This window comes from Rhyacophila brunnea, unplaced genomic scaffold (genome assembly GCF_057557595.1).
Source record: "Rhyacophila brunnea isolate RB1 unplaced genomic scaffold, BYU_Rbru_1.0 scaffold_10, whole genome shotgun sequence".
Classification (NCBI taxonomy): domain Eukaryota; kingdom Metazoa; phylum Arthropoda; class Insecta; order Trichoptera; family Rhyacophilidae; genus Rhyacophila; species Rhyacophila brunnea.
In genome coordinates, this window is record NW_028232752.1 from 29,017,471 (window position 1) to 29,026,975 (window position 9,505).

Here is a 9,505-nt window from a genome sequence, read left to right on the forward strand (position 1 = left end):
GTCAAACTTATTATTGTATAGCACATTGCTGCCAACTTTTGTGTTAAAAGTTTTATGCTAGTTTACGACCGGCTTATAAATACCATAGACAAGACTTTTATTATTATAAATCGAGAAAATTTGTTTTTATTGATAAAATGCGGCATCGATTTACATTCAGGCTAATGAATTATTTTTATTGGTATAAGGGTTCAAATAGACTAGGTATATTATGACGATCGGGCACATATATGCTGAGCGATTTAGTGTCTATGATCATATCTATGCCATTCCGACATACATTTTTATTGTATGACATCCAAAGATATTAGGACTCCCAGAGGTAGCACACAAATGTCAGTGTGTACTCGTTCTGTGATAGAAAGTTCTACCTCTCTGAAATTAGGTACACTTTGCTGCAAATGGGCCATACTCGGACATAAAAACGCCCCACTGAGTATTTTTTTTATTAATACAAGCTTACAACCAATTTATGATAAACGTATTTTCATTATAAAAAGTTCCCGCAATAAAAACTTTATTAGGATTCAGGGTAAGAAAAAATAATGCAAATGGATGTAAGTATTTTATTTTTAATAACACAAAATTATGAAAAATTATACACAAATCAGTTAATAGCAAATGGTTAAATATTGGAATAAGAAATATGGTCTTGTTTTTACATATTGTTCTATATAAAATAACATAGCATTTTTGTTTAGATAAAACAGTTAAATAAAAAACACAAATATTTACAGTTAATTACAAACAAAAAAAAAGTTTATTATATTACCTACTATTTACACATGTGTATTTTGAAAATATTTTATGAAATAAAAATATAACATGGGTTCATTTTTGACATATTGTGTATAAAATTACAGTATAACCTCGTTTTTACGTGCCCGGAATTCACGTTTTCCCGGCAATTGCGTGTATTTTTTTCAGTCCCAATGTATTTCAGTACATTTATTACCCGCATTTACGTTTTTCTTTCCCGCGATTTACGCCGGAAATATTCAAAATATGCGAGTTACGCGCACTTGACAATGATTGGGTCGTGACATTCGAACGATTTTTCAATAAAAAATTTAATTGAATGTTGTTTTTTAATAAAACGTTATTTTTTTAGAAACATAAAATTTAAATGTTCTTTTTTTCAATACCCCCCTTTTACATTTTCCCTCCAATTAGGTTTTTTTTCTTCAGTCCCTTAAAAAACGTAAAATAGGGGTTATACTGTACTTGGTTATATAAACCTATTAGACACAAAATACAGGTAGGTATGTTGAAAATTTGATTATATAGTTAATTACAATATTTTATCTATTTAACATAATATTATTATCAGAGAAGCCCTGCATATATAATATGAATTCATACAAAAAAATCGATTATTTAAAACGAAAATGGTTTTATTTGAAATATAATGTATGAAAGTCAGCGTTGAGAAAATAATATTTTGAAAAACTATTGATTCCTAAGTATAATTAATCTATTAAAATATTGTCTAATATGGTTGATTGGTTGCTCTGCATTTTTCGCTAAATAATGATATCTTATTTCTAAATATTTTTTGAAACTAGTTTCATTAAATTTGTGACATGGTTTGTTAATGGCGAAGTATCATACATGTGATTATCTAATTCTCTAAAAATACAGCTGCTATTAACAAAATATTTTAAAAGTTTATTATTTAAATATTCTAAATTAAATTTTGGATGCATACGAATGCCTCCGCTTTGATGCAGGGCTTCTCTAAAGATATTTTCACTGCGTGTACAAATGGAAATTACTTCCATTGAGGGGTACACTAAGCCACCTCTATCTTTCGCAACGATCAACGACTCCATGAGATTCTCCCTGACACCTGTGATCGCTGACAGACACTTTTCACACTTTACTGTTTTCCGCAAATGCCTGTCAACGAATCCGGCAATATATGTTACGACTTCGTTGAAATAGTTGCTTAAGTATATAAATTGAATCAAGAATATCGTCAAAATCAATATCTCCGGAACTGGAATTTATGTCCCCATCATCGCATATTCTAGCCCTAGATGATGAAGAGTTGATTATGCTGATGGGGTTGCTAGAGCAATTTAGAATTGATATGTGATCTGAAGGAATGCAATTACCGGTGAAAGAAGCCTTGAGTTCGGCATTAATCAATATTTTTTTATAAGCTGATCTAAATTGACGAATTGTTGGGTTGTTGTTATACCCACCTTGCGCACGTATTTGTCCAAAAAATATTTCTATGTGATCCTGCGAAAACTTATACATAGTTAAATAAGTTAAATTAGAAAGTTGTGAAGTTATTGTATTACGATATAAAAATTCTAAACTTTTTATACAACATTGAAATCCTAAGAAACCTGTTTTTTTGTTGCTATTAATGACCCTTTTCTAAATTTAAGACCTCCAATGTAGACATATACTTCAGAGAGAAATAAAGAAATAGCAGGGTAATTCTCAGAAGATACCGGCTTTTTCCACTTCCCCGAATAATTATTATTGTTTCTGGAATTAAATATATCAAAAAGTTATTCATATGTCTAATGAATTTTACTGTCGGTTCACAATTAGCAAACTCTGGCAGCTCTAGTTGATAAGCACAGAATTCTATAGCATCAGCTACAGAATCGCTGAACAACTGAACAGCCAATCGAACTTTCATTTTTGTTTAGTGTATTCTACGTGCGTTTTTTTAATTTATTTGCTATATGAAGCCCCTCACTGCTTTGTAATATTTGTAAATTAACAATTAAATCCCATTTAATAAGTCCCCCATTTGAATCTATTATAAGTTTTCTATCCCCCAAAGCATTTCGAATAAGTTTAATCATATGACAAGGATCTAAAATAACAACTATTTTTTGGTTATCAAAAACAAAATATGGTACAAAACTTTCTTCATCGAAACAACAACCCAACTGTTTCGCCATTGTAATATTAGCAGGTGCACCATCACACGTTAAAGATATTACATGAACATTGCATTCCTTTAAAATTTGAAGGCATTGTTTTAAAACTAAAACTCCCTTCTGTTCCCCGGAAATCCCATCAATTGGAAAATATCCAAGTGGAAGTATCCATGACTCGTTGACACAAACAACCATAAAAGTTAGTATCTCACGTGCAAGGGGTATTTGATCTCCTTCAAAATTAGCACTAAAGTTAACGTATCCCATTTCTTTATCACCAACTCGTTCTAACTGTTTTCTGACACTCATCTCATCCATTATCAGGGAACAAACAAGAGGATGAGTGCTATTATCAGATTTGAGCATAACAGCTTCGATCGACTCCTGTGTAAATCCTGGATTGCAATTAACTTGTCTATACCATTTCGAAAGTGTTTTTTCGTGCGGCAAACACGTGTTGAAAATTTGCCGTACATATCTATAAGCTGCAGGCGAATAATAATGTAATGTAATGGCAAATTTCCGAAGTTCCGCAGAATACTTTTTGTTAACCGGACTTTCTTGAGACTTGGTTAAGTATCTTATTAAAAAATCTTTGTTGGGATCGTTCATCGAAGACAACAATTCAATGCCTTCACCTAGAATATTTCCCTTTTTTTCTGATTCTCGAATAATATTATCTAAACTAGTGATTTTTAATGCCTGTCGACGATTTTTTTGACGAAGATTTTTTACTTTTGATCTAAAAAAAGAAACTTTACGCTTTAACATAAACCGTCGAGGTGTACAGGGAGAACCAAATGAAGTTGCTGGTAGAGCGCTATTTTTCGATGTATCATCAGAGGTAACGTCAACATCCATCTTTTCCAGTGTTGGCGGGTTGTGAACCTTCGGTGTTGACCTTAAGAAATACATGAATTTTATTTGCAAAATTTTCAAAAGGAACTTTAGGCAAGTTGTTATAGAGATATCATTTCATCAAACTATAGTAAAATGTACAAAGTGTTAACCGCACCTGAAGTACATTAATATAAAATATCGATGGTATTGAAGACTCTTTCAGCCGGATAATGTGACCGCCTCTGATGAAATCACTTTCCAAGAAATGCTTCCCACACAGTAATGAATATTTGGATGGCACCCAGCTCTCCCGCCCAACTGCATCAATCCACAATTTCCGAAGAATTTCATTTTTCGGAAATCTGAAATAATTTAATTTATATAACATTATAAAATTGCTACATATACTCCATTACATACTTCATATAAATACAATTTTTTGTTTGGTATTCTTAAAAATATATTTAACTCTGAAATGAAATATAAAATCTATGTAAATAATGAATGTCATTAACTAGCACAAACAGTTTTTACTTTGAAGAACACATTGTACATTTTGGGTTCAAAATAATATTATGCATACGGCCCTGGATTTTTCGCAATAAACAAGCATTTGACGTTTGATGTAAAAGTGTGAATTGTTATTGTAAAAGATCTTTTAGGAAAAACTATCAATGTATAAATAATTAATAGTATGCATATTGTTCCGAAATGCTGTTACTCATTTGTATTCTTCCATTAATAAACATTTTTTTACCGAATAATAACGTATAGTAATGCAACGTTTATTTGTCAATAAACGTAGAGAAAAATATAATATTATTATTATAAATACCTGTGAAAAGATACGCCGGCATTTCTCTTGGCTTTGCATCCGTTTTTTTACTTAAAATGTCGACGAAAATATCTTACTTCTTTCAACATCGAGAGAATAACAATATTATATCCGCCATTTTGTTTTACCACACGAACTTGAAGTACTAGCTCCAGAATACCAACATTACCAACTGTCTTTCTCCGATTCGTATTTTTTAGTACATAAATGATGGCGTGTTCCCTCTCCAGTCTTTCAATCTCTTTGATGATATCGTATTTACAATCTGACACAGGACGCCAACATAAGAAACGGGTTTTTCGGCATTTATATGACCGATCGTCATAGTCTATTTGAGCCATAACGCCGATTTGGAATATTACGCTTTATTAAAATAATATATTCAAATCAGCTAGGTAGGTAGATATCTTTCGAAATGTAATACACATTACAAAATTTTTGAATGCAAAATTAATGCACATTTGAAGTTATGCTATTATTTATTGCCATCAGGTCGTTTCTGTGATATTATTATATTTTCCTGATCTCAGCGTAAAATAAAATGACATTGTGATCAAATTAGGAGTCGAATAATGAATAAAAAACAAAAACATCTTTATTTCACACATTTATTGTTTTAGCTAATAAAAATACTAATATATTTTATCATAGTACACAGATAAAAATATGGGAATTAACAGACCTGCTGCAAACCAATCGGTAATATTGGTCTATGAGAAGTAATTGAATTATAAATTTCTGCCCACATATTTTTTTTATAACATGTTTTCATCTACAGAAATCTTGACCAAATAAATTTAATAGATCAAAATATTTATTTCATTTCTTTTTTTGAAATTGAAACAAAACAAAATTAATCCGATAAAATAAATTGTTAAACCTCAGGAATCAGCTCATGATCCCACACAATAATTTGTTAGTAATTTTTATATCGAAATGAAAGTCATTTTGTCATTCTAAGAAAAATAAAATATCTTAGTTTTACCATTTGATAGATAAAATTAATTGTAAACATACAGCTAAATCATTATTTACAACGCCTACTACAAACAATCTTAAATGACAGCTAATATTGTACTATTCAGAATAAATTTCACAGTATTGCACTGCTCTACGGACTCTAGCACTGTCGATGACTCAGAAGAACGGACACATAATACACTGCATTTCAATGGGAATGACGTTAACAATACTTCCAACCTTCCAGAATTATAATTTATGGACAGTTTCAAACTTCAATTTAACGAGTACATAATAAAGAAATTTATTGATTTTATTATTTACAGACATAAAAGTTATCAATAAAATAATAATTCATGTAAACATGCAACCTAAGTGTTAATACACACGTGAATATTAGGTCTGTTTGGTATGCCAGATGTGTACTGCATTGTCTATGCGAAAACCGACCTAGTCTGTTTTCTATAAGCTGGCGTGTGGTTCCCCCCCCGCTTCAGCATCCATCTCGTTCCCACCCATTGAAAACTTGCAACAGTTGAACGTGATGGCACAATGCATTCCGTGTGACGTGTACGCCAGCTTATAGAATACAGACTCTAGTATCTGTGGCAATTTACAGCGCAGTGTGTATTAGCCCATAACACACCACATAAGTTTAAATTTAAGAGAGTGCAGTTGGCAATAAACGAAACTACGTGTTTGAACGCAAACTAATCAGTACTGGCAATTCTGCTACACAATTATTCTGTCCATAGATAATAATTCCGCCAAGGTTTTAATATAACCTGTGCATGGTATTCGATTAATCACATTTAAAAAGTATCTATGCAATTATGCACCGTCAAATAAACTAGTCATATTATAGATAGTAATGTAATGATAAATCGGTATATTAATCGAAAGGGTTGTGCAAATAAAGACAATAACAGTAATTCAATATTTTAGTTCATTTGTCCGATGATTAATTGCATACATTAATAATACCGTAATTTCAAAAGTTAAATTCACCAAGTAACATTTTCAAAATTTTGCATTAGGACGTCCTCAAGAAGTACATTAATTCGGCGACAGATTATGGCAATATCTATTGTAAAAAATAGTTTTCCTTTGAAGTTTAATATTGTACTTAGTGAGTTTTAATCTTTAAAATGACGAATTATAATGCAGCTGCTACTAGTCTGACGGCACAGCCTATCGTAATAATAAAAAATTGTAAGATGCATAAACATGGGATATAGGTATTTTAGAGAAATTTTATCACAGTACAATTTATTTCTAATAATAGTAATTGCATTCTCAATGGCCGGACGTCAAAAGATGTAAATTATACGATGATGGGCAAGATGTAGAAAAATATTTTTTATAATTGTCGAAATTTTAAAAAAACTATTGAGACGTATTTTGTATTTTGCAATTAAGACGAAATTATTTTGACAGGCTGCGCAAGCGTATGAGATTGGACTGAAATTGGATTCTATGAAGTCAGAATTATTATATAAACGTACGACGAATGGGTGAGGCTAATAAATATAAATTTACGCTAATGTGGCGGACTATGAAACCGATATGTTGGTTGTACCCAATGTTTGCATATTGTTCCAATGTCAAAAACTACGATAATAATTATGTATATAACCTACCCTTAAAATACAGTCCTGCTACGTCCTTTAATTTTAAAATTACATATTAGACAAACAACACCAAATTCGTGATGAGATACTTTTCACTTAAAAATTCCTTCCTGAGCAAAAATGTTTTATTTTCTATTTAACTTGAAGTGTGTTTATTTAAAGCTGAACGTATTAATAATTGTACTATTACTGTTCTGTCCCTACAACGACATTAATTATTGGACTGTTAAACCTTTTAAGTACAATTTACAAAAATATATGGCAAGTTGAAATCATATCAATGCAAGCCGAGATAAATACAGCCGAAATAGCGGTGCATATTTTATATTTGGCATGAAGTCCGCACAAATAAAATATATATTACAAAACATGAAGCATGAATATGTATTCAATAATTGAAGTTTCGGCACTAATGATTCAAGCTACAGTGTGACAGTTTTGAGTTGTGAAATTGGAAATCTTTGTAAAACTACCTATGCTTGAACAAATACATATACTTTTTTCTACAGCAACACTATATAGGTATATGAATTTAACATTTTTGTGTTGTCTTCTCTGCATTGGTAATACAGGTAAAATCAAAATGGCCGACGATATTGGTGTAAGTGTCGGTTCCTTCGATAGAAAAGGGATGAATTATGGTCGGATAACGCAAAATTCATAATTACATGAATTAGCAAATAAGGTTGTTTTATTTAATTTTCACAAACCATTGACTTATAACCATTAATATTGGTGAAGCTTCAATTTCAGATAGTTTGTATTCAAATTAATCCAGTTATAAAGTTTTTAAAAATCATTTGTAAAACATGCAACATGTCCAATCGGCCCATGAAATTGGCATTCTTGCCAGCATACTAAATCCATATGTTAAAAACACTAGTGGTGGCAGGAACGCAAGTCTTTGGGCCCCTTATTCTAGTTACAATGTTTTCTTTTTTGGGAATTATTAAATTAAAATCAGCTTTCAAACTTTTAAGGATTAACGAATTGGGTTTTTGCAGTCCAGAATACATGATAATATTAGATATTATCTTGATGTTGGCATTCTGATTTTTTTTCTATAGGATGATTAATATTCTATATACAAATCACAGGACTTGGCATGTGGTTTGAACAAGCTGAAAATTCAAAATAAACATGACCAATAGATAGCCAAGATGTGCACTAGCAAAATATAATTTAAAAAAGATACATATTATGAATTTACCGATACATCTATGACCTATGTCATAAAGTAATGAATGAAAAAGGAGAAAATGCAGCTTTATTTATGTTTTAAAGGTGACACATTTAAGCCATCATTGGTCAAATTATAACACTTAAAACATGCAATGTCAGTAAACCGTATTATTCTAATCAATTTTGACAATCTTGAGCAGGGGGGGGCAAACTGCGGCCCGCCGGGTATTTTTTTGTGGCCCACCATCATTAATTGTACTTCTGATTACGAATAACTTTTTTGTAATTTTTTAAAAAATATTGACAACAGATTAAAATTTGAAGAATTTGTTGTTTCGTAAATGTATTATCTCAGTACGCCTTCTTGCGTCTCGTCTCACACTACGTAACCACTATTTTCTACGCTGAACATCGATTTCAATAGATATTGATAGTGTGCCGACAGAGCTACAACTTGAGATTATTGATCTGCAGTGTGACTGATTTAAGAGAATTGCATCGTCGTGAATCTCCAAATTTTACAATGCCCTTAATTCAGACAAATTCGACCAACTTAAAGATTATGCAAGAAAAATGTTCGTTATTTTTGGATCAACCTATATATGTGAACAAACATTTTCGATCATGAACCTCAATAAAAATTCTTTACGATCAAATATCTCCGATGCCCATTTACAAGCAGTTTTGAGAATATCAACTACAAAATTAACACCGGAATTTCATTTCACAAAACAGTTTCATTCCTCTCATTATTTTTTTGTAATGTTTATTTTTCGTGATAATAAATAGTGTATATCTAAAAATGGTATTTTACTTGCGGCCCGCCACTCATTTTGAATTCTTGAATTTGGCCCTCCATCCAAAAAGTTTGCCCCCCCCTGATCTTGAGTCTACTAGAATATTAAAGTATCGACTGAAACAGAGTTTTGAGGTTTACACAAAAACATTTCTATAATATTCAAGTTTGGACTGCTCAATTGTATTATGTACAAAAATACTGTGTAAGCCAGTGAGCTTGACTTCTCTTTTATGATTCATGAATACTACCAAGAGATACGTAGAAATTTTTTTAAAATGTCTTGTACGAGGGCACCAATTAATTACGGCAGTGCAACAACCATAGAAACAGCCAGGCTTAAGAAAATTACATA